This window comes from Perna viridis, chromosome 5 (genome assembly GCF_037379345.1).
Source record: "Perna viridis isolate PV_CMFRI_1.1 ecotype Kerala chromosome 5, ASM3737934v1, whole genome shotgun sequence".
NCBI classification, from domain to species: domain Eukaryota; kingdom Metazoa; phylum Mollusca; class Bivalvia; order Mytilida; family Mytilidae; genus Perna; species Perna viridis.
The window spans coordinates 19,682,343-19,710,118 of record NC_142449.1 but is presented as its reverse complement, the minus strand read 5'-3'; the positions used below and the strand labels follow the sequence as shown (position 1 = coordinate 19,710,118).

At 31.3% G+C, this 27,776-nt stretch overlaps 1 long non-coding RNA gene and 1 pseudogene across 3 annotated transcripts; both read left to right on the top strand.

Moving 5' to 3' along the window:
* The first annotated feature begins 768 nt into the window (after positions 1-768).
* LOC148616425 (uncharacterized) lies at positions 769-23,430 on the top strand (annotated as a pseudogene). The gene is made up of 23 exons (XR_015922494.1): positions 769-897; positions 1,757-2,071; positions 2,547-2,867; positions 3,361-3,660; positions 5,863-6,198; positions 6,561-6,837; positions 7,082-7,183; positions 7,408-7,435; positions 7,947-8,029; positions 8,415-8,430; positions 9,316-9,392; positions 9,824-9,839; positions 10,142-10,215; positions 10,462-10,477; positions 10,675-10,751; positions 11,079-11,094; positions 11,473-11,549; positions 18,868-19,194; positions 20,501-20,800; positions 21,363-21,698; positions 21,937-22,239; positions 22,534-22,782; positions 23,335-23,430. The product of XR_015922494.1 is annotated as an uncharacterized LOC148616425 (transcript).
* A 171-nt stretch (positions 23,431-23,601) lies between these two features.
* On the top strand, positions 23,602-27,554 carry LOC148616424 (uncharacterized). 2 transcript variants are annotated; one of them, XR_015922191.1, is made up of 5 exons: positions 23,602-24,219; positions 24,576-24,655; positions 25,203-25,558; positions 25,869-25,954; positions 26,757-27,554. It is a non-coding gene; the product is annotated as an uncharacterized LOC148616424 (long non-coding RNA). The 2 variants fall into 2 exon arrangements; XR_015922190.1 differs by lacking the exon at positions 26,757-27,554 and having other exon boundaries at positions 25,869-26,446.
* Positions 27,555-27,776: the final 222 nt, after the last annotated feature.

Here is a 27,776-nt window from a genome sequence, read left to right as displayed (position 1 = left end):
CCTTAGGTGGGCAGGTAAATGAACACGCTGGATAAATATGTTATCGATAAAAATTCCAGCATTTTGAAAACGTCTTTTTCGGTATATTTGAAAGATGATTTGGAATTATTTCTTTACAAAGGATGAAGACTTTCTACAAAGAAATGGTACATATTTGTATATAGGTGTATCGTCTTCTTTGGAGTAGCAACGATGTATATAATATTTTTGAGTCCGGATTTTAAATGAGTATGAGGAAGAGAAGTATAAAAAGTTGAAAGTATTTAAAGTTGTAAGTTTTATTATTCGTTTTTTAAGTTTGTACCTCCCTTTGTTATATTTTAAACATATCCCCCTAAATCGCAATTTTGGTTTTTCATATTCGCCTTTTTGCGAGATAAATATATCATTCGCTTGAGTAGCATCACCACCACTTACTACCTATAATAAACGATGTCATTACTCTTGTAAAAGAGTTAAGTTGTGTCATTTCTGTATTGTCTTTTTTTTTTCAGAGAAATGGCAAAATGAGAAATTGATCTAGACATCTATTCGACTGAAGTGGATTTATTTATATGGCCTTTGAAAAAAAGAGTTCTTCTAATTCGTCATCAAAAAAGTTATGCAGTAAAACTTGGAGTAATTGGCCATATTTTAGCACTTTTTAAAGGAGACAAACAATGAATAATTTGTGGACGCAACTTTCAGAAATATGAAAATAGTTGATGCTTTGAATAGTCACTATACTTTAAATTCAATATGTTCTTATTCGTAAACCCTACACTATATAAAATGTCCTATATATAGACGCGCCTTTAATAAATATACGGAAGTAAAATATTATGTTTGGAATACAGATTGTTATGGATCACTATTTAATGAAATATTTAATCATCGTTCTAATATGTTGGAATACATGTAAGTAATTAGTGCATATAATAATTAAATACCAGATGCGATACAGTTTGTGAAATATTTCCATGAAATGAAACATCTCAATTAAGACTTAGAGAATTCATCATTTATAACTGCACCTCATTTTGTTTTTACTGTGTTTGATAACTAAGTTTTATAAGCTCATATAAATCATTTCTAAAATGTCAGATATTAAAAAACAGATATTAATGATTTATTTATTGTTGACAATCATTTTTCCAATATTAATAGCAATGTGTGCTATACTTCATACACTACCGTAATCTTAATGTCTATTTATCACAACCTGGTAAACAAACCAGTGTACCTGCATTATTAAAGTTTTATGGAGACATATTTTTGTATATGATTGATAAAAATAACACGACATGCAACCATATTATTTTGTTTTTTTTTTTCTAAATTGTGAAATTAGCACCATGAGAGCATAATTTGTTAATGTTTAACATAGTAGATATAAAAAGCCTTATTTTGGAAAAAAATATTTGTAATGATGCCCGCTATTGTATTTGGTTTGCAATATAGAATTGATTTGCTGAATTTCATGTTAACATATTATACCAATGAATTGTCATACTATAAACTGATAATTGTCTATGCAAAAATTGCTTTTACACATGTCTTAGTTACATATTTATTGCCGGTCATTTCAATTCAAACAAATTATCAGAAAACTAACTTGAACTCAGAAAAAGAATCAAACAGTCTATTTTATCAAGCTTTTTTAACTCAGGGGAGCCTGGTTAGAGAACGATCACATCTTACCCTCGGGTGTCTGTGTTCCATATTTTGCACTCGTGTAGGTTTTAGTTTTTAATGTCTTTTTTTCTTGGCCTTTTAGATGAGATAGGGGCACAGGTGTATGGAAATACACATTCATCGATACAATTAAATTGCCCGCATAGAGCCACTAGTTCAAATGAGTTAAGTTGGAGCTACAGTTCTGTCTATCCAACGGCAATATGGCAACGATATACTATAAATGAGCTTTTAAATGAAAAAGCTACTTCTTTTCCCCGATTTAATGTAACTGGGGACTTCAGTAAAGGAGAGTATAATCTGGTTATTTACAACCTTAAGAAAGACGATGCCGGTTACTATGTATGTACGGTAATGCGTACCAGCACAGAGACCGTGCAACAACTTGTGGTCGTAGGTAAGTATGATGAAAACATGTAACAAGACTGACTCATGTGGATTGTACCATGTTTTTACGAATTGTATGATTTGATGACATGATAATACAAATAACTTCAAAATGAATGAAATCAATAACCAGACTATCAAGCATGGTTTTTACTTTTCTTGCTAAACATTTTAAGTATGAGCCGTTTATGTTGATACTTATTTGCTTCTATCGGACATTGAAACGATTCTAAAATGAGTAAACTATTTGATTTTGTTCAAACTGGGGTATAACAGTACTATATATATATATTGGAATGAAATTCTGGATGTATCGATTTTTCTGGCATGTATATGTTTGTATGTAACAAAGAAATCGGTCAAGAAATTGATCCAGAAATTTCAACTACAATTTTTCTAACACACTTTTGAATTTAATTTTATTTGTACTTCCTAAAATCAACCTGACGTCTGGCCTCCATAAACTGAAACCTGTCCTACTGTAGATTTTAATGGTACATCTGCACAGTCTGTCTTAGTAAAATCCGGGTCCCAGGTACAACTGAATTGCATTTACACAGCGCCAATTAAAGGAGGAATTATTATTTGGACTTTTCTCGATCCCCTGTTGCCACTGTCAGAAAATACTGTTGTATATGGAACTGTGCCAGTAGAACGTAGACAAAGACTGACTATAACTGGTGATCATTCAAATGGAGAATATAACCTCTTGATATCTGATATTAAGAAGACCGATGAAGGACGATATGAGTGTAGTATATACGGAGACCCAACGAAAGTACGAATTCAGCAACTCTTCGTAAGAGGTAACTTAAACAATTAATGTATACGAACTATCATCATATAGCTATTGAATATTATCAAAAGGTACGAACAGAAAATAACTTTGCTATTTGTGAAAAACTAAACAACTGTTTAATGTTATGCTAGTCATCATGTTCCTCTTTTAATGTATGTTTGAATTTATTGCAAATCGTGTTGAAATATCCAGTTTGTTAGCGTTATGATAAAATAAAATTTTATCAGTTTCGATTCAAGTTGCAGTTTTTATCATTAGTCATTTGGCAACTTAAAAACAGTAATATATGGTTAATATATATTTATGTTCTAGGGTCAGCAATTAAGTTAACAAGCATTGCATAAGACATTTGATTATAATATAAATCAGTGTTTTCTAAATCCTAAAATAACATAAAACACGTTGTTAAAAATGTCAGAGTCGATTTTAAACAACGTAATTGTAAGAAATGCGTAAATTATATATATTTTTTTTTAATGAATATTTCATCTTTTTTTAAGAATCTATCACCGTGTCTGTGGAAAATAAAACTTTTAATCCAAGTGATCAATTCAGGCAGATGTATTGTAATGCTAGCGGTTATCAGGCGAATTATTCATATTACAAATGGCAACATAAATCTATGTACGGTACTGTAATACGGACCTTTGATGGGACTAGTACTTTATCACTTCCACAAGTACCAGAGGAGGCCAGATACCAAGACACAGGAGAGTATGTGTGCATAGTTAGTAATGGTAAAGAGGACCACGATGCCAGTGTCTATCGGGCGTCGGGATATATTGTTAGCCGAGGTGAAAGTAAAAATTTGAATATAATTTGAAAATAATCAGTAAACACCATAACAATTGTTCTTGCATGTCATGAGTTATATCCTTATCCTTGTCCTGAATCCGACATGGAAAGAACTAGGATTAACCTTACAAACGAGGGGGCATATAACTGTTTGAATGTTTAAACTGGTCTGGAGCTGGCATGTCAGTGAATAGCAAGTAGTCCTTTGTTTGTGCGTTACTGTAGCGTATAATCAATTTTTATATACGTTTTTCGACTGATTTTTAGGTATGTTTAGGTATGTATTATTTTTCACCATGGCCAATTTTGGACAAGGGATGGTTGGAATCACGCCAATGTGTTTTAACCCTGTCGTATTTTTGCACCTTTCCATAGTCAGGAATATATGGCGTCGAATTCACAAAAAGTCGTAAGTTGATCTTAATAATGACGTCACGATCTAAAATAACTCAAATTAACGATCAATTTCACACCACAGGACTTTTTGTGAAAAACACGCCTGGCATCTGTACGCCTTGTTTCATTTAATTTTCAGTTTATTTTGCTTGAGTAAACAGAAGCAATTATTTCGCTGTACTAATGTATGATGCTGTTTTGCGACCAGTTGCAGCCTGCCATATTGTGTAATGGTTTCATTGTCGTTCATTTAAGACCCATAGGTGGTTTGAGCGGATATTTTTTTTTTGTCTTTTTGACATACTCGCCATATCCATTCTCCTTATATTTTCTTATACCATGTCTTTTTAACCTTTTTTGTAGTATATGCAATGGTTTAGATAAAAACAACATAAAGAAGTAATGGTGCATCTATGGTTATTTTAATCGCATTTTACGAAGAATGCACATCGTTTGAAGAAGTGTTCAACACAATGTATTGTCGAACAGAAATTTGTGTTGATTATTGCTAAAAATTGCAGTCATTTGACGTAGATTTTTATTACATCGAATTTAACTAGATGTTGATCACAGGAAAATATACTCAATGTAGTGAAGATATTATCTGTTTACAATGTTTTAAAGCACTTATCGCGCATGAATGGTTTTCTTTCGTCGGCTTCTAAATATATATCTAACAGAAATTAATTTGACAGATTACACCGGAATAATGAAATGTTATTATCTTTTCTCTTTTAATTACCTCAATACAGCATTACATTTTCCCTCCACCTCTAATTTTCTAATTTTCTATTAATATATTTTTATTAAGGGGAATTAACCTTGTTCATTGTTTTTATTTTAACCCTAATCGTAAACGAGATACTTGTCATTACTCTTCTTATTGTTATGGTGTTTTTATCCCATTGACAATTACGGTACGCCCACGACCATCGTTAAAACAGATTTATTAACAATAGGTTGTTCCTCTCGTTTGCTATAGCCAAAGTTTCTTACCATATGGGCAACTCTGTTGATATTTTGTAGAAACCCAAACGACACTTTATTGTATTGCTTGACCTGGTCAATTTTTCAAGATTGCTCTTTCATTATTGTTTTCTCCTTCGTTTGTATTTAGTCAATCATGCTTTTATTTATTATGTTTTGTCTGTTTTCTTCCATCTGCTTTCTATCTATCTGCACCATAAAAACTGATTATTCGAAGTGTCATAGTTTTCTCTGGACTTGACTTTATATGAGCGAGTCGGCCAGTGCTTCTAGAAAAGCAGAGGACGCTTTCCCAACCCGTACACCTGGTCTATGCTCCCAGTTTTTAGTGGAGTTCTATTTGCTTATTTACTTTGTATGTATTATTTTGATTATTTTATATTTTTCTTCTGTATGTTGGTTTTCCATGTCTATTCTTTGTCCCTGAATTACATTCATTTGATTACCGTTTTAACTTTGGTTCTCATAGTTACTCTATCAATCTTTACAAGATGTCAGATTTCAAAACAGACACAGAAATGTATGCATGAATTTATTTATATCATTGGTTCCAACAAACATAATGTGTTGTCATATTATATGTTAACTATATCGTCATACTCAGTGTCCATACAAAATATTTGAATTCCGAATAGTGTGCGGTGGAATCTTGGTTCCCTTGATTACTCTCTCATTTCATTTTCCGGTCCTAGTTTAAGGATATTCTCTTCCTCATTCTTTGTGCGGCCCTCTTTTTGTCCGTTAAATTAAAAATGTTAACATGCAAATTGTTTGTATAGGTGGACAATTAACCTAGTAAGTGTAAAACATTTTGAAATTTTCAGCCCTGCCAGTATTCGTAACTGGAAAACATCAAACTACGTTAGGTCAGTATGCCCGAAATGTTGAAATTCAAGTAGAAGTTTATAGTATCCCTAAATACATGTCGGCTATCTGGATAAAAGATGTCAATGTCATCTCGTCATCTACAAAATACAACATGACAGATGTACTTGTTGTTATGACAGATACTTTCCATGGTACTGAAGTACATGTGGATGGTTACATATTAACACTTACGATACACAACCTACAAGAACAGGACTTTGTGAACTATACACTAAGATTAACAAATGCTCTTGGTACATCAGTGGATCATGTGGTTGTTCTAATATCTGCAAGTAAGAGTAACATATGGATGTATTGATACAGTCTTACAATGTTATTCATCTCATTACATACTTGACAAATACAAATAATGTTTTTCTGTATTTTTTATATTGAAATCATAAGTATATTAAGAATTAATATGTTAATGTAAACTATACAATTAACAACTTTTTATTTCAACTAAATGAAAGAAGTTTTCTTCTGTATTTTGCATATGTGTCAAATATAAGCTTAGAATTTCTACAGTAGTGCCTTTTTTATTCAATACACACGTAAACTAAAGTATACACGATATTCGTGGTCCTCCAAAGCTCTTTTATCATATTTTATTAACTTCAATAGGATTGAATTAAGAAACTTACAACATTTTTAGGTCCGCCAGATACACCTGTAAACTTTACCTATGTTGATGTCACAGAAACAACGCTAACTTTACAATGGCTACCAGGATTTGATGGTGGACTTGAACAGTCTTTTGTTATTGAAAACAGAATACAAGGGGTTCCTATCTGGATAAAAATGAGAGTTGCAAACTCATACATTGACTGGACTACAAGATGGGGCATCATATGAAATTAGAATGTATGCTGAGAATGAATTTAATAAGAGTGAAACTACCAATGTACTAACGATATCAACAAAAGTTAAAAGTATGTTTTTTCAAATTATTTTGTATTTAACATGAAAGTACACAAGAGTGTCGATTAATATAACAAGTGAGCAGTCAGACTTACACAACGTGCATTATTAAAATAATATTCTTAAAAAAGGGATCAATAAAATTAAAGAATTTTCAATGTTTTTAATGTGCACGTGCCCTTTACTTAAAATGTAATAAGATTATAATTTATTTGATACAACTAAAACTAACAAGAAGATTATGTATACTTATAGAAAAATCAGGGCAAGTTGTTGTAATAGGAACTGTAGTTGGATGTCTAGCGGGATTAGGTATTTTTGCTAGCATAGCTGTATTAGTTATAAGGAGAAAAAGGCGTAAGTAAACTATTCCTTGTCAATACATCTTTGGTACTGATTCAATTTATGTTGCAATAGCCACGTTTCCATTTGTGTTTGAGAAACAATAAGTGAAACAATATTTTGAATTGTTTATTTTATGTTTCCTACTTCTTTTCTTATTTGTTGCCATTCACGACCCTCGTAATATGAACATGAATATATTTGTAAAGTTAGTTTTGAAATGTGCTTTGGTATTGCAGGTGGACACATACCAAACGAAAAGCCAAGGTAAAAAGTATTAGACAATTCAAACCAACACATATAATACAATTATGATTCAAATATCATTTTAACAAGTATATCATTTAAAAAAGAAAACAACTTTTAACAATCTTGAAACATTACAAATGAAGGCAGTAAGTTTGCTAAATTAAGTGGTGTATATAGTTCAACATTGCTTTTAATCAGATCCATGCGAAAACCATTTCTAATAATGCATGGTTAAAATGGATGTATCGGCACTTTTTAATATGAAACGTTAAAGGCTGAATTTTGGCTTTCACTTACTGCTTTAATAATGCTAAACCAATATGATCTAAATAAAAGAGAACAAATCGAATCCTTTTGTTAATGTAATATAAGCCAACTTCATACTTCATATTCAAGATGAAGCGATGTGTATATTTCATTAATTTTCTCTCAGAATGTATTCCTGTTTACAGAGTTGTACACCTATATATTTGCTTGTTAAATTTAATTTATCGTAATTATATTGTGCTCGCTCATTTATCTATTAAAGTACGCCATCAGACAGTCATCAGACCCATTGTAACGCATATCCTGAGGTGTACTACAATATAACTGACAGTGCGGAGGAAAAAGGTAGCAAAAGTTTAAATCCCATACGAATTAATTGTAAAAATGTACATTTCAATCATGTATAAACTTATTTTGAAGTGAAGTTTATAATGGGTTTATGTAAAAAAATATATCAAATTATGCAAACAGAAAGAGGGGAGAATCTGATTTTTTTTCGGGACGATTATTCATATTATTCATAATTAATTGCAAACAGCTGCCTTGTTTACTGTAATAATTGATAATTTGTTAACATTCCGACCTGAACATTCCACAATACTCTAATTTTAACGAATACTTTTAGTATAATTAGTAATCGCGTAATCTCTTGGCTCTTTGTTTTATTACAAAGGCAATAAGAAAGCAATCGATTATGCTAAATAATAAGTACATTTGAATTTCGTTTCAGATGACAATTCTAAACTGTAAGTTCTAAACTGTAAACAAGTGTCCTTAATCTGAAGTGATACTTTTATTTAGCACTCTTTTATACTCGAATTCACCTCAGCCTGTTTGCAGTTTTTTTAGATTATTTTTTTTATAACCCAAAAGTTCTTTTAAAACATTGCCATTTTATTTATGTCGTTCTGTACTACAATTTTCATACAATTATTTCTTGTTCTTACCTCCGAGATTGAAAAAATTCAAAATATTTCTGGTTCCCCGCTAATTCAATACTTTGTGTGATAAGTCTCATATTAAGTACCAGTTGTAGCATTTTCATTCGGAACTTCTGGGTTTTTTTTTCTTTTACTGAAGGTAAAGAGCAGAAATATGGCGGAAAATCATGGTATTTCAGCTCTTCAATTGTGAGATAATAGGGCACATATCAAAATATCCATAGAAACAATATGGCGGATAAACAATACGTTCAGTGCAAAATTCTCGTAGGAACATTAAATTTAGATTTGTTTTCAATTTCGGAGGTAAGAACGAGAAATAATTGTATGAGAATTGTAGTACAGAATGACATAAATAAAATGTTTTTTTTAAAGGAATTTTTGAGTAATAAAAAAATTAATCTAAAAAAACTACAAACAGGCTGAGGTGAATTCGAGTATAGTATATATTGTTTTTAATTGCGTTAAGTGAACCCACTAAAAATGCTATTTGGTATGAATAAATGTTTATGCTATGATTATTAATTCATGAATGTAGAAAACCAAGGTCACTTTTATCGTCAAAAATATCTATGAAACGATGTATCATAAAGAAATATTGAAGAATTCAAAACAAATAACATTGTCATGATAACAACATATTTCCTCGTACTGAGCAAGTCTGACAGGTACTATTAATACATATTTTAGAGATGGGTGTGAATATGAGAGATTGGGAACAAAAGACAGGCCAAATGAATACGCTGCTTTAGAGAAAAAGCCAACAGGTGAATGCATAAGTTTTCATGAACTGTCCTGATACTTTTGTGAGGGTTTGAGTGTGTCTCTCTTTGCATTTAAAAGTAAATGATTAAAGTAATTATTTAGGTTTCGAATTACATGGTTGATTCCGTCACATATCTAATCGTTTAGCTTCATCTAGTTCATGTATTTTAATAGCCTGAACAAATAAAACTTTTTAAAAAGTGTGTGTATGTTTTATTTCATTTCAATTACCTGTTTTTGTTTTTAGGTTGTTTTTTATGGGATAAGGTTTGGTTTGTTTTTGTTTTATTTTTTGTGTGTACATTTTTATGTTTGCATAAAAAAACTGTAGATTTTGTATCTTGAAGGAAATGTTGTCTTGTTTTTTTCTGCTGTTGTTGTTTTATTTCTTACCTAAATGTATAAAGTTTCTTCCTCATTACATCCCTTACAGATAGAAATGTAGCTGGGTAAGTATATTTGATTTGTCAATGAAATATGCATGAACGTATTTTCCAAAAAAAAATATATCTTTCATTCTTAATGAAAAAAGAATATATTAACATCTTATGGATTTTTTTTTCTGTTTTGATGCACCGTTAAAATGACGTTTACGAAAAATAATTGCACAAAAATAAACAAAAGTATATACGTTAGTAAACAATTCTTCTTTTAACTTACAATGTATATAAAAAAAGTGCGAAACCATCACACGAAATAAGTCATACAAGATACATGTATTTAGTTAACTTGAGTACAATATTTGTTGTAGGTGTAATCAAAATCATAAGTCTTTAGAAACCCAAACCTCCCATATATACTTGGAGTTGGATCAGAACCCTAAAGGTACCTAAGTATATAAGTAAATCAAAAATATTAATGCAAATATATTACTAAAACTAATTTAAGCCCTTCAATATATTACAGATTGAAAAACCTTGTTAAAACATGGAAGTTTTACTTAAATCAAAACCGTGATTAATTTATATCATAAACTTATGTTATCCTACCAACACTTTTAAATTGTATGGACATGTCGTCTTGTTAGTTTTTCATTGCGGTTTTAATTGGTTACTTTTCTTTAATTTTCAGGAGAAAGATTTGAAGTGTAAATAGGTAAAAATGTATTGTATTATGAGATATATATTTTCTGTGTTTTCGATTGAATGTTAAACTCATTTACAAAAGGCTCATAATATATATAACACTATACATCATTTACAATGAAGTGAAATACGTTTTGTTGTATAAAAATGCAAAACATGTTTGCATTGAATTTATGTTCTTGCTTTTTGGGGTTTGTAGGGAAATACGAACATATGAGGAACCAGGACCACAAGACATACAGAATTCGTATGATGTTTTGGAAAATAAACCAGCTGGTAATTTATTTTAATTTTCTGTTTTGTTTTATTTGTGATCTTCATATTGTTTATCTACTTATTTTTGTTATGTAATGTTTTTGTTATTTTATTCGTTTTAATTATTTTTCAAATTCTTGAGTTTAAAGCAAAATATCCTTTCTTGTTTTTAGGGTTAAAAGTTTAATAGCAAACGTATATAGCAAAGTTTAATTATTTACGTTAAAGTGATAAAGGTTCAATTTCTAGTGGTTTAAAGACATTTTGTTTTAATATACAACTTGTATGAGTATTTATTTGATATTAAAATAATGTAGGCAATTTTGATCACTTCTTTTTTACTTTCAGATGTTAACTGTGAGATGTACGTACACAAACTATATTTAGCTTTTTTTTCTGTAATATGTATAGAATGTCTCCAATTCAATACCATCGCAAAGAAAAAAAAACATCAACTTTAATCATCGCAAAATTACATGAGACATGCTGAAGAGTTAGCTTCTTTGCATTGTATTGTAAACAATTTGGAAATGTTGTGCATACATTCAACGCACGTAAAAATGCACAACATATGTATGAATTGACATAAATTTACTGTAATATAATTATGACCTACAATGTATAGTTTTGTTAATTTTATAAGTGAAGATAAAAACTTTGATTGTTATGTAAAAGGTCGAACTCCTAAAACAAAAGTTTTAAAGAAAACAATGACGGTTCGTTTATCGTTATCGTTTGTCAGAATTGGTCAAAGTTATGAGACGTTAGGAACAACAGATAAACCAAGCATTTATGAAGAGTTGACTCGAGGAGCTAAAGGTAAATATATCTTCACGATCGAAAATTCATTAGCAGAGATTTTAAAATTCATTCTAACATTTGAAGATTTTCTCGGATGGACCAATTTGTAAACTTGCAGTAATGCAGGTAATAAAAATGTTTGCACTACACTGAATTTTATTAACCGTTTCGTATAATCTATTTTCTATATCACACATTTTGAATTCATAGTTAATGTTAAGAATCCCATGGATAGTGGCCATAGTATTAAGCTGCAAAACATTCTTTTTTACATCTCATTGATAAATATTCGCTTTATACTAATAATACGTGCACATAAATCTTTTCGCACTACAGTATATGACTCTTAAATAAAGCACTTCATAACAATAAGAATATATTTGAAAAAATAAATTACATGATTTACTATATTGGCTTCATCTGTTTTAAGTAATTATTTAATTTCTGTTGCAGGGTCTACGGGTAATACGTATTCTAATACACGCATTTGATAGTTCAAGGCACTGTCAAGGATCTCAACTGTATTTGCTTGACTTTTCGATATATTCTAATATATCTATCCCTAATCGATGAGACCTCCTCATGCTTCAGCTGAAAGGGGCGGTATATCGTGATCATGGTATCTGTTTCTCCGTTCAACGTCTGCTCCGCTTTTTAAAATCATACACAGCCAATATTTCGGCAAAATCATTATATTGTGGGATTTCGTTTCTGGAACAAGCGCCATCAACTTCCTCGTTGTGAAGCTTGTGTGTATTTGATTATAAATTGAACCACCCAACAATTTCGTTATAGCTCTCCCGGTAGTTTCTTGTCACTACATATTTTACACAAGCTTCGCTGTAATTATGTAATATCTTAAGATTAAATTTCCGACTCATGTGACAATGGCTTGCTGTTAGAAAAATTAGTTTATATTTCAACCATATGGTGAGATGTGTGGAGAGTTATGATGTCCTTTATATTTAGCTACGCTCACTATGTATTTTATTTGTATATATGTGTGGTACAAATGTATTATATCGATAAACATATTAACCAAACATAAATATATACCTTAAAGTGTAAGTCCGCTATTTTTACAAGTAGGGTAAAATCGATTCTGATAGTCGAAAGAAGTAACTTTGCAAAGTATCACATCTCAAAGATAAGGCATAACAAAGATATTGTTTTTTTTTCTAACGTATAGAATATCTGTTTCGTCCACCATTTTTTATGTTCATAACATCACAAGTATTCCGATAACTCCGATTAAACTCCCTCCAATATTACATACATCTCAAGACCGAATAGTTAATTGAACAACATAAGACCGTTGCCGAAATACACAATCTGTTGTTATCGTGAAAAATATTTTTGCTCTTTTTAAAACACTTTTTTACATTGCTATTATATATGTTTATTGATAATGTTTGTATTCATGAAATTTTGAATTAAAATATATCGTTTAATATCAAATGCAATGAAAACATCAAAAGTATAGGAAACCTTTCAAGCCAATATAACAATAGCATAAATGTGATGAATTTATTTGAAAAAATCCAAGACGGTAAAGGAGTCATGGCCATCGCCACTATACGTCACCTAAGTTACCTACTGTCTCCATAAATTGTCTCCTTCCTTTCATAAAAAAAAAAAACCCTTGGACTTCATCACATTAGAACCAAACTTTATCCTATGCCTCTAACTGTAATGCACTCCCTTTGCAAAACAAGTCTTGCCACTCCTGTTTCTGACCCCCACCTCATCATCATACAGACTTGTTTCCATCATTTTGGATATTGGTTTCCACAGACTCTTTAAACCAGTTTATGTGAAAAGTCAAGATGAAGGAAAACGACCATTTCTTTCACTACCGTTTGTAAACAAAGTATAGACGCAATTAATTTGGCTAACATCCTCCACCACAAAAACGTCAGCAACAAAATTCCGCCATTTTTCAAAGACAAATCCATACCAAGTATTTCATATTCCTAATCATCACCCATTGCATCCAAAATTTTCAATAATAAAAGGCTATTGCATAACCTCGAGATTGAGGACTAAACCACCTAACTGTTCTTGCAAAAACTCCCCATTCATATATGGCCCTTCTGGTCACGTTCTTACTGCTGTTTTAACAATCATCGAAAACGAATTTCTGCGTAACATCCTTTCTAAAGGTCCCAAGTACCGTAACCCTCGCTCCATAAATTGGAATTATAACTTTAAAGTTCTTATGGATGCCGTCGAGGATTATACCAGAAAATGAATAACACGAGAACAGGAAGACATTGATTCTCTGTCAGAGTGGTTAAAGGCCGTGAAACGAATGAAAATTTTAAGTATGTCAATGAGTGCCAAACCTACATCAGCTTTCAAAGATCCCCATGTAGCAAAAACACTGTCTACTGCACAAGACAAATATGTTGTCGTACCAGCAGACAAAGCCAAAAACAACATTATTTTTGTCTGCCAAATGTTTTACATCAATTTTTTATTATCAGAGGTAGACGTAGAACATAATAGCAGTGAAAAGACCTATACTGCTACCACACTCTCCAAAGAAGAGATTGTGGAAACCCATAAGTCTGTGCTATCCTCTCATGACAGAGATCATCATGAACTCGTGGATCGTTATGGTGTATCCATCTGCATCATGAACACTGATTTATTCAACGGGTCATAGTTTCCCTTTCTTCGTCTGCCTACCTCGGACTTGACTTTTTATGAGCAAGTCGGTGGGTGTTTCTAGAAAGGCAAAGGACGCTTATCAAACCGGTGCACCTGGTCCATGCTCCCAGTTTCTAGTGGAGTCCGAGTTGCTCATTTGGTTTTTTTACTTTGTATGTATGATTTTAGTTACTGTATGTTCTTTGTCGTATATGTCTTTTTTCATGTCTGGTCTTTGTCCCTGGATTGCATTCTTTTGATTGGCGCTATATCCTTGGTTCCCTTGATTACTCTTACAGATGCTCTATTGTCTGACTCGATACCATCAGATGTTGTCCTGTTCAGTAACATCATGCGCTCTATATTTACTTACGAGGAAGTATCAAAAAGTTAACAAAAGCTTTATTTTTTATAAAGCCAAGTTGCTCGAATGGTCTAAAGCGTTGGACTTAGTGCAGGCGGTGTTGATACAGATGTCAGAGAAGAGAAGGGGTTCGAACCCCGCTTAGGGAGCGACCAAACTTGCATCGCAAATTTGCAACATCGCATCGATTCTGGAGTTGGGGTGTAGTTTAGACTTGATTATATATATATATATGGGTCTGGAAAATTCTCAACGATATCAGGACTGTCAAAGTTTCAATGCAAATTTTTGGTCGTTCATTCCGCAGGACTCGAACTCGTACCTCTGTGACATCTTTGACAACACCGCCAGCACAAAGTCCAGCGCCCTAGACCACTCGGCCAGCTAGGCTAAATAAAAATAGTCATTGGTGCAATGACGCACAATTACGCGTGTAAAATAAATCGGTCCGTAAGCCATGACTGCCAGCCTGCATATGTTTGCATCTGTAAAGGAAAATGTCTAACCTGAAAATGCTCGTGCCTAAAGAACAATACCACTTGCTCCACAAAATGCCACAACAAAACAAACAAACAATTTGTAGTTTGATAAATTACAGTTCATTGAATAAAATGTGTTCAAAATGTAGCCCACTGGATATGATATGTAAAACAACATTCAACATTTTCATGAATCATAAGCATATGTTACTTTCAAATTGTTCAGTAGTATCCGGGATCCCCCTGACCATATATTTAGATTTAGTACGATTTCCAATATTACTAAAATTTAGTAGTTATCCGGAATTCTCCGGGGGACAAATCGAGATATCCTAATTTGTCCTAGGACAAATTAGAATTCAAATTTATAGTGGTAATAATGTAAAATCCAATTTGCTCTGGAAAGTTTCTAGATCCTACTGGATTCCAATTTGCCCTGTACATATATAAATCATGTGTATGTCAAACAGTAAAAAAGTTTGCCTTAATCGACAGTGGGTGGATCACAAAAAATGTGAAAGTTCCCAAGCAAAGCAACAAAATTGTGCACAAATTAAAGAGTGTTCTACCCTTTTCAATTAATTGAAATACTTTCTATGCTATTTATAACTCTTTAACCGTTGCCGTTAATCAAAAACCATTCATCCAGCTTTTACTTTGGGAAACGATGCATTTGCGATATGAAATGGATTTTTTTAGAAAAAAAATTGTCATGTGCCACCCATTATCTGATTGTTGAATGGACACAGTCTTAAATGTTTTTCAAACATGATCGACACTTTTGAAAGTTAAAAGACTATATCAACGTTATATGTTTCAGTGCAATGCTCTCAATTTGCTGTATCCGTAACCATCTAGTTTTCAAATCTTTAAACTCCACGTACATAAAGGTTAAACATAAGTTGCATCGTATATCAAGTACATATTTATTTTCCATTGTCTTAGAGTATAAAAATTTGAATACGACACATGATTTATCGTTTAACCATACATGTCATCATGTAATAATAAAATGATTTCATACTGATATGAACAATCAGTGTTTTGCCCTCGATTCTACCCAAGATATTTGTACAGATTAATCAATCTGAAAACGCAAAGCACGATCTTTACTATGGGGCACGCCTTTAGATTACACATGTATGACAAGCTCTGGGACAGGCGCTAACAAACATGTAAAACTTAACTTATCATATTCACACCCTGTGTCCACAAATTAGTGTGTGTCAATCTATGGAATTAGATACTATTTTGACAGATACATTTAATGAAATAAAATTAAAAACTCCGACTTAAAGATTAGATAATACATGAATTGACAAGTAAAGAAACAAGCAGAAGAATTAAATTTGGCTCTATGTTTAAATTGCACAAATTAGTAGAATACAGTTGTCCCAAAATAATACTTTCCGTTCTTGCCACTCTATAAAGCCAGAGCAATGCCACGTTAAGTCCATCGTGTATTGTAGGGTGACATTTTAAAAAAAATGTTGAATGACTTAGTATTACATTCGTAAGGTTAGATCGTCGAAGCAGGTTTGATTTATTGTATAAGTGTTTAAATACTACCTTATGCGCAACTAATATTTTAGTATAATTGACTACAGAACGAGAAAGTAAATGTATAGTAAAAAATAATGTTAACATCATCAAACCAGCATGGATAGTATTTTACCAGTATTCCTGGTATTATGGATTATCTTACAATATAGTGGTAAGAGTCTATAAAGTTGTCTTTCGTATCAATATAAAAAAAATGGAGGATGCATTTGAACACAGCAAAGAAAAGTAAACAAATGTGAATACTGAAAATTTTGTCAAATTCGTGTATATTTAAAACAGATTTGAACACGTTTAATCCCTTTTTGAATTTCGAACGTTAATCATGAGTGGAGGAAATGTACTATACTGAATGTACATGAGCATAGTTATAATATTAACATCACAGAAATATCCACTTTATTTTGAAAAGTGTCTAAAAAGTTAACAACATCTTTTATGTTGTATCATAAGTTCATGTGTACATTCATTATATATCACAATTGATTTGATTTGCTCGTATTTATAATGTTTCGGATTTTAACGAAAGGAATCTTTATATAATTACTGCAAGCTCGTAAGAACATTCACACATTTTTTCAACTGATAAAAGGAACTCGATCTCAGATACAGATGTACTTGTATAGGATTAATACGTGCGGTTATCTCTCACCACGGAAAGCTGGATACTGACCCAACAAGTTAACTTAATCGTTGAAACGGCTAATTTTCAAAGGATATATTTATGATCTTGTTGTCAAATCGTGAAGGATAGCATTCGTAGATTTTAACATTGATTTGCTCATAGGGTCTTTACATAGAAATTGAAACATATATTTTAAAGAAGTTTTCGGCAGGACATGGGTTGTGCATTTATTGCATTACTGATGATGTACCGTAATTCTCAAACCCGCATGGGAAGAATTGTGATTCATTTAACATACAATAAAGACATAGCTTTTTGCAGGTTAAACCTTGTCTTGAGCTGGCATGTTAGTTATCTGATAGTAGTTCTTAGTTTGTACATTTGTTTAATTTATATTCAGTTTTCATTGTATTTATTTTTTTTATATTTTTGTAGATGTAATGTAGATTAACGCTCTTTGAGTCGATAATAAAAAGTAGGATCTTCTTCTGAGAATATTAAACATAAATGTTCAATCGAACCTGAATGACCATTTCCGCTGCATCTCTTTTCTTCAATCATTTGTTGTATCATATAATTCCGCAGTTAAAGGCAGTAACATTCATCAGGTGGGGCTTTAAATTCCGAACATAATCTTAAGCGGTTTTCTTCTGTGCAAAAAGAAAAAAAGTCAGTAGTTTCGATAAAATAATTGTCCATTTGTAGAACGTTTAAAAAGAAACCAAATAAATCATAAAATGCGGGTCACACTGCCATCATCCAGTAAGTAGGAAACAATGATATAAGTTATGCCATACTTCTCTGACTCCAATATTATAAAAGTACCTAGTTCATCATATGAAACCCATTTGTATATATTTCAGGTAGCATATACGTAAGAGATCAGTATAAGATACAAGGGAATGATGTCGAGTTAAAATGCAATTTCAGATCTACAGATATGATCATGCTATTGATGAAGGGAAAGCAACAAACTTGTGCACAAATTAAAGAGTGTTCTACCCTTTTCAATTAATTGAAATACTGTCTATGCTATTTATAACTCTTTAATCGTTGTAGTTAATCAAAAGCCAGCATTTACTTTGGGAAACGAGGCATTTGTGATATGAAATGGACGATTTTTATTAGAAAACAAAAATTGTCATGTGCCACCCGTTGCCTGATTGTTGCACGGATACAGTCTTAAATGATTTTTTAAACGTGTTCGAAACTTATGAAAGTCAAAGGATTATATCAACGTTTACTGTTTCAGTGCAATGCTCTCGATTTGCTGTATCCGTAATCCTCTAGTTCTCAAATATTTAAACTCCATATAAATAAAATTAAACATTAGTTGCATCGTATATCAAGTACATATTTAGTTTGCAATAACACTTTGGAGTATTTTATTCCATTGTCTTAGAGTATAAAGATTTGAATACGACACATGATTTATCGTTTAACCATACATGTTATCATGTAATAATAAAACGATTTCATACTGATATGAACAATCAGTGTTTTGCCCTCGATTCTACCCAAGAAAGTTTAAAAAGAAACCAAATAAATCATAAAATGCGGGTCACACTGCCATCATCCAGTAAGTAGGAAACAATGATATATGTTATGCCATACTTCTCTGACTCCAATATTATAAAAGTAGCTAGTTCATTATATGAAACCCATTTGTATATATTTCAGGTAGCATATACGTAAGAGATCAGTATGGAATACAAGGGAATGATGTCGAGTTAAAATGCAAGTTCAGATCTACAGATATGATCATGCTATGGATGAAGGGAAGAAATGGATTATCAGAAGGCACGTTGATTTACCACCACGTTCAACCTATTGAATTTCGAGAGAGGCTAAATGTAACTGGTAACCATACAAATGGAGAATACCATCTAACTATAGCAAGGGTCAAGAAAACTGATGAAGGAACGTATTCTTGCTTATTAGCAGGAATACCAAAAATAGACGACATACAAGTGCTTGTTTTAGGTATTTTAATTCATATGGTTTCATTTTGCTCTATTAATTCATTATTTAGTGAATAACGTAAGATATATTTTACTTTCTTAACTAAGAATTTTGGTTTTTTGTAAGTAAACTTCTGTCGTCACATTTGAATATTAATCATATATTTCGCGGCAATATGGCATCGGGGGCGATTACAAATTTCCTATTTGTCTAACTTACTTGCTCTCTGTTCCAAAATGGAATTGACGCTTATTTCAGTTTAAACTACAATCATATATCACCAAACGGCATTGTTAAAAGAAATGCTCACGTTTAAAAAAGTAGTCGTTGTGAATATTTCCATAAATGTACCTGGTCCATAAGTCATTATATGTCTACCAAATGTTTTAATGTGTTTTGGATGTATGTAGATATATTGCTAAAATGTTATCGCCGTGTCTATATTTGCTTATTCAATTTGATCAATATCATAATTGCTCTAATTATTTTAACATAGCTATTAGAATGTTATCCTCATAAAATGCAAAAGGGAATATTGTCTTTAAGAAACGGGAAGGGTGAACCGGGTAGAGATTAATGTAAACTACCTTTTTGACTTGCTGTTTGATTTAAACAAAAAAGAGTGAAACAAAATAAAATATTACAGAAAATATGCTTTGATTGGCTTCGCGAATGCTACTGATGTGACAATAACTGACTGCTGGTACAATATGTAATCACTATCGTTATTTCATATTTCCCAATATTGTAAACAACTTCATTTCTGAGAGTGTCTATACGAAACATTTAATTCATTTAAAAAAAAGTAATCATTATGGATACCGAACATCTAATAAAGACAAAAAAACATGTTTTATAGAGGAGCCGACCAGTACAAACTTTGCAGGTAAAACACATGACAACACACTGGTAGGAACAGAGGGCTATGATCTAACCGTTAGCTGTACAGCAGTAGGCGGCGATCCGGCCCCTGATATGATTCTGCAGATAAAGAATCAAAACTTTACACGGAGTAGGTAGCTCGCGGACAATACAACATACTTTATCTAACGTAGACAGAATATATAATTGTTCAACTACAAAATGTATGGCTGGTTTTCAGATTTTATCATACTTTCCTGTCATAGATACAGCAACTATTGAAATCAAGTAAAAACAAATTTACGTATGTATGTTCATTAATTAAATTACTTAATTGTTTTGACTTAAACAAATGGGGAAATATAGACGTTGAATTGACGAACATGTTGAACGGTTTTTCTTTATTCATGTTAAACGAAGTTTAGCATAAATGTTTTAAGAGTTTTTTTTTTTCTTTCATTTACAGTTTCAACCTCATTATCAGTAGAAAATAAAACGTTCAATCCGAGTGATATATCTAGACAAATGCATTGCTCAGTTGATAACCACACAAGTCACACGTTTAATAAATGGGAGCACAAAACTATTTATAGTACAGTAATAAGAACTTTTAAAGGAAAAGATACACTTACATTACCAAGGGTGTCTGAGGACAAATGGTATCAAGACGCTGGTATATATGTATGTACGGTAATTTTTCATGTAGGAATTGGAGATGACATAGTTAATGTCAATAAGCAAGCTTCAGGATATGTTTTCAGTCGAGGTAAGTAATTAAGGGTAACAACAAAATAAACAAACCCTAATCCGATCCATAATCAAGTCAAGTACAAAATAAATCTTGCAAAATAGATATTACACCACCGGAGAAGATGGGACATTGAATGGAAAAACATACTGTTTTACATCTTACAATATTACGTAATCGGCTACCATTAACATTTATAGTGTCAACATGTTAATGCAGTTTTTACATGTACAATAGCTTCATTTTACTTTTCTTTTTATTTCTTTTCTTTAATTTTTCATATTATTGTTTCTGCCTTTTCTTATAGAGTATTAACAGAAAATACATGTACTTGTAATATAAAGTGGTGAAATAGTTTATTTATTATTCATATCTAATCGAGTTCTAATATTTAAAAGTGTGTAACAAACTGATAAAGTCAAAACAACGAAATAAAGCTGTAACATAAATTATAACTTGTGATGAATAACCCATGTTTCAATTGAAACAGTGTCCATAGTGACAGATTCAAGATGAAAATATCTGTTAACATGCATAACAATCATTCATATAATACATCTATTTATATGTTGAATTTTAGCACCTCCTGTATTTCTTATCGATAATCATCAGACAAAATTAGGTCAGTTACACACAGTCGTTGAGATGCAGGTTAATGTTTATAGTGAACCAAAATACAATTCACTTACATGGCTTAAAGATGGTAGAATTATCGTTTCATCAAGAAAATTCACCATGACAGATGTTCCTGCAGTTTTGATAGATACATTCCATGATACAGAGGTCCAGGTCGATGGTTGCAGATTGACACTTACAATACAAAAGCTAAATAAACAAGATTTTGTAAACTACACCTTGAGAATAGCGAATGGGGTCGGACAGTCAGTGAAACATACGATTATGCTGACATCTGCAAGTAAGTATTTTCAAATGAATGACACACTTAAAGAAAATGTAATCCTGTTGTACAGGTAAAAAAGAAAGGTATAGACTCTTAAACATACATAAAATGAGATATGCAAGTGTAAAATACCTTACTTTTACTTATATTTATTATAAAGATTGTAAGATGGTTTTAATGTCACTACAGATGACACTTAGTTTGCTGTGCTAAACATTTATGATCTCACACTGGACATAATTACATCTTTCAGGTCCACCAGAGACTCCGATGAATTTTACTATCATTGGTGTAACAGAATCCTCTATAGTCTTAGAGTGGTTTCCTGGGTTTGATGGCGAACATGAGCAAACATTTGTTATCGAATATAGAACATCGGGTTCTACAAATTTGACAAAAACTACAGTCCCAAATCAAAGCTATCCTTCAAAGGAAGAGCAGACAACGTATACAGTATCAGGACTACAGGATGGTACAATATATGAAGTCAGAATGTATGCTGAAAATGTCTTTAATCAGAGTTTTTTTACGCATATATTGAAGATATCAACTAAAGGTAGGACAATATACACTTCCCATGACCACTTTCGCAATATTTAATTAAACAAATGTAATCCCATTGAATGAATAAAACATTTTTTTTAGTTGAATACTTTCTGTGTGCGTTTTCGATAATTTTTTTTTTTTTTTTTTTTTGTTGTTGTTGTTGTTGTTGTTGTTTACCCTCGGTACATTATTTTTTTGTCTTTTAAGCTATTTTTTGTTTTTTAAACGTCAGATATATATTTACACAAATGTAGCAGTACTAACTGAAAACAAATAATTCGTTATTCTCCTTTTTTATATAAAGCGGCTGTAGTAAATCCTTGTAATACATATACGGTATGTATCAATATCTGCAGTATTTGCCATTTTTGTCGATTCAGAATAATTGTAATGTTCACATTTTTGTGTTTTTAAAAATTACTGAAAATGATATGTATAAGAAACGGTTGTAGAAAGACCACGACCAGGTCCTGTTACAGGAACAGTTGTTGAAGCCTTGTAGCAATAGTCATTGTTCTTGTCATTGTTTTATTGGTTATATGGATAAATAGAGGTTGGTTTTTGTTAAGATCTAACAAATATATTTTTAGTCTTAGATACATTGTGAATGTCTTTTTAAATATAATCTTTGTTCCGGTATTCCAGTCGGTTCTTGCTTCACGAGTTTCAGCAAATTGTATTTTATATGATAATTTATACGGCTATAATACAATATAGTATATGAGCCATATTGTGAAAAAAAAACTGAGGTCCAAAAAGGAAAAAAAAATAAAGACCCAAATGCTCAAAATATTGTTTGATAGAAAAGCATTTATAAAAACTTTATTTAAAAATTGTATTTTCCATTTTACCATATCTATTGTTGCGACTATTTGTCGGATAGCTTATCCGTGTATTTTTAATCAGAATACTTCACGATATATGTTTTCTTGCGTTTTATTTAAATCAATTTAATTGCTAAATTATGAATATCTGTTGCTTTTGTTTTGACTGAATACTCACGATTATAAATTACATTATTTTAAATCTGTCTTTTAAACCTATATTTTAATTACACGTTTTGATCAATCAATTTGTTTCGTAAATTTGTTTTAAATTGTATCAGAACTAAACCAGACGCTCATCCGACAGATTGTAAATCCTCCAATGAACTGTACGACGACGTTGCAGAGACTAAAAGCGAAATGGGTAAAATGTTAAACACTATATTTCTTTTAATATAACATATTGCATTTGATTCCGCGTTTGCCATGTAAAGTAAATTTATCATAACATAGATTAAAGTAAGGAGCTTTCATTTTTTTTACGAAAATTAAAATTTAAGTTAGTAAGTCAATTTCAATTTTCATATAAACAAAATTAAAAGAGCAAATGTACTTTTATGAAAACCATTCCGTTTTAAGTTGGAAAATTGTGTTTTGATATCAAAGCATTGAAATAGTCATTTCTTAAAAATAACGTACTTGAGGTAGCAGAACAAAAATGATTATATAACTTGAAATATTTAGACACGAGGAAAAAGGGGGAGAGTATAATTTTAGTCAAAACTCTTTTTTTTTTCTATATACATTAGCATTCCTCATTTTCTTCCATTTAATTATAAGTTTAATTAACAAAAAGTCAAAAATGTGAGTACAGTACAATTAATAACCGATATCAAAATAGTTTTTGCCTTGGTCGAATCGTTTTTGCTAGTTTTATTATCATTATAACCTATGAATATATGGACATTTTTTGCCTTCTCCATAATCAAAAACATAAATGTTCATAATCCATTCCATATTGTGTTTTCAAATGGAAATGTTTACAATATTATCACAGTTGATAATTTCTTACAACCTATATGATTCCATCACTGCTGTAAAGCTTAATATATTGTATGTTGTTCATTTTGTATTTAAATTATTTGTTTTCGCTTGTTGGCAACACTAGGATATAATATCATCACTTTCTGATCGGCCTTAATTTTTGTAGGATTGAATTCTAATGTGTAAGTACATATGATATTATCTTATAATAATACTAAATATACCTAAATCTTTACTTTTGTATATTTGTTGATTATGTGTTGCCCGAACTGTTTTCTTAAATGAAAAATAGAATACTTCTGGCACAAAATTAAAACAATAGTCATATATACCTTTGGTTCATTTTATCATGATCCGGATATGTTCATTGTACAATGTTTTATTTTCAAACTTCTCTAACATTACAAGTAAAAATAAACAACACCACGGTTAACTTTAAAACCTTTAAGTTTTTAACAACAAACATCGTACACTTTGCAAGCATATTGCACACGTCACTACTGTTACTTAGTTCACCCTTGTTCAAATGTCTTTGTAGGGGTGGTAAAAACTTGGAGACTTTAGAAACAAAATATCAAAAAGCAAATATTTATTTAGAATTAGACCAGGAAGGAAAAGGTAATTATTGGTTTTCTTCATTTAATGGGTTTTATTAATGCAGTCGCTATGGTTTTGCTTTTTTCCTTCGACTTTAAAAAAATCCTTCTATAAAAAATGCAAATCACCTATTCGTAATTCTGTTTCCCCGATTGGACAAAACGTCAGATGTGATACTTGAAAAAATGCCAAGAAAAGGAGCAATATTCCGCTGCATCGGCTACCTTTCTTTTAATCATGTACTCGTTTTTAAGCATTTCTATTTTTTTTCTGTTTTTGCTTTGTTGCTTGTCTATCATTTTCTTTGTTATTATTAAGATGTGTTTCCTTTTGTTTATCGAAAACATTGTATTGTTGTTTTTGTTGTTTTTGTTTGTTGTTTTCTTTTTTTTTTCAGACGAGAACTCTGCAATGTAAGTACACATATTATTCACCTGTTCAGAGATGAGTTAAAAATTGTATAATTGGTATTCCTTGTTAAAATCTTATATATCATACAAAGGTATATCGTCCATGGTTACACAACATAAAAACATCAGAACAACTGTTTTAAAAAGTACAATTTCAGATGCAGGCAAGGACAAGTGTATGAGGCCATGGAAACGAAAGACAAACTTATTGTTTACGATGAGGTGGATCAGAAAGCAATCGGTAAATGTATGACAATATCCAGTTAGTGATTAAAAACATGTTGAACAAATATTCAAACATGTACCACAGGCCATGTGAAATGTACGTAACGCAAAAAGCATAATGAAATACACCGGTGACTAAAACGATGTATTGTCTACGGCTGATTCAAATCCAAGTCACGTGTAGTTTATTGCACGGCAATCATCAAGCTTGTTTACTTTCCTTATTTTGGTTGGTGTCATGTCTGTAGTCAACTCTTTTCAATACAATTTCAGATGGAGAGGTAACAATGTAAGTAGACACATATAACCTTGAGTTAAGGAAATCAGTAAAAGTATTGTTTGTTTTCAAATCCGCATCATAATTGTAATTTATGGAAATAAATAACAATATACTAGATATGTGTAGTTACTTTGATACAAAAAAAAAGAAAATAATAATAATAGTTGATACTGTTTTGCTTTTTTTTTAATATTTTAATAACTTTTGTTATTAGCTAAAACGTATAGATACGCGTACCATAATTTGACGTTTCTTAAAAAAAAAATTAAAAAAATACAAAAAAAACATTCAATTTGTATTTTATCAATTTTATTTTCAGAGAAGTGCGAACTTATGAGAAACTAAAACCACAAGACCAATCAAATGCATACGGTGATTTTGAAGAGAAGTCTACTGGTAACTATGGTAGGTATACCTACGTTTGGAAAGTATTATTGATGTTGACAAATTAATCACTCGAAGTTGTTGTCATTCTTTCGGTTATATGAAAATCGAATGGATCCAATAAATATATTCTCCATAATGATATGAGATATTTTGCACCACAGACGTTTTATGGTCGTCATCGTGAACTCGTGGATCGCTATAGTGTATCCATCTGCACCATGAAAACTGATTTATTCAACGGGTCATAGTTTTCCTTTCCTCGTTTGTTTACCCCGGACTTGACTTTTTATGAGCAACTCGGCGGGTGTTTCTAGAGGGGTAAAGAACGCTTAGCCTACCGGTGCGCCTGGTCCATGCTCCCAGTTTTTAGTGGAGTCCGAGTTGCTCATTTGCTTTTGTTACTTTGTATGTATGATTTTAGTTACGTTATGTTATTTGTTGTGTATGTCTGTTTTCCATGTCGGGTCTTTGTCCCGGGATTACATTCGTTTGATTACCGTTATAGCCTTGGTTCCCCTTGATTGCTCTGTCAACGTTTTAACAAAACTGTGTATGTAATTGCTAATTGATATATTTGAAGATCCCCTAATTCTAGGGTTTGTTATTTGACTGTGTCTTTTCCTTAATTGTTTATGTACATTTATCGTTGGTTTTTGTTTGTCTCTCGGAAATTCTGTCTGCTTTTTTGCTTAACTACCGTACCTACAGAAATTCATGATATTAAGGTTTGTTTTACCTATTTCACTGTTGATTTGATTTTTCTTTTATTTCATGTAATGTTACTTTATATATTGAAATGCATATATTTATTTTTTGTCAGGTGCCAAAGTTAATATGTAAGTACAGTTGTAATGTCAATGTATTATAAATTAAATAAGTGAAAACATGTATGTGCATTGCAATATTCCTTCCTTATTCACTTATTTGAATACACATAATTATCCTTTATTGAATTTTATTTAAGACATGGAAACAACCATTGTATAATACATAAAAGACATTTTGTTTCGGATTTTTCTTCAATACATTCTTTTGTTGAGAGGAAATCTTGCTCCCTTTTTTGCTTGAATCTTTGTATTTCGTGTAATTTTTAAATTTTAAATGAACTTGAAATTATCATTGCAACTGTCATAAAAAATCCGCAATCGGCATATGTACATTTTAGTTACTTAATGTGAACATAAGAAACGGTGAGTAAATAGTGCGGTATTTACAAAAATAAATAAATAATGCATTTGTTCAATAACTTTTACCAGTATTGTAATAAGTTAAGAAAACTAATGAAAGAATCAGCATATACGTCAGTTTTCACTTAATACGATTTATCATTTATGAGTAAAATGGTCCTAATTTGGATTTAATTCGACTCGCATAAAGATCTTCGTTCTTCATTAGAGTTTGTACAAGATGTTTCGTTATATAGGTTTTGTTTTATAAACAATGATTTTAAATTCATAGCTCTATCATCATTATAGATGTAGTTAGAACTATGAGATGTTAGGAACGAAAGACAAACCAAATGTATACGAGGAGTTGGATAAAAACAAGAAGATATCTTTGGGATATAATCGTAGCGACCATTAGTTGTACATGGACTTTATTATAATTGTTTACCTACTTCCTAGAATAGTTGAACCAGCTCCTGTCAAGAATCTAATTGATAGTGCAAAAACGTTTTTCACTGCAAATTTTTCCAAAACCTCATTCATGCGTTTCATGTGTGTTACAGAAGATATCACATTTCTTTCTACTGTGCACATTTGAATGATGAATATTTGCGTATAACTTTATATAGGAAAAGTAACAGGTCATACTTGTACTTTGGCTTTGGGATGATTTG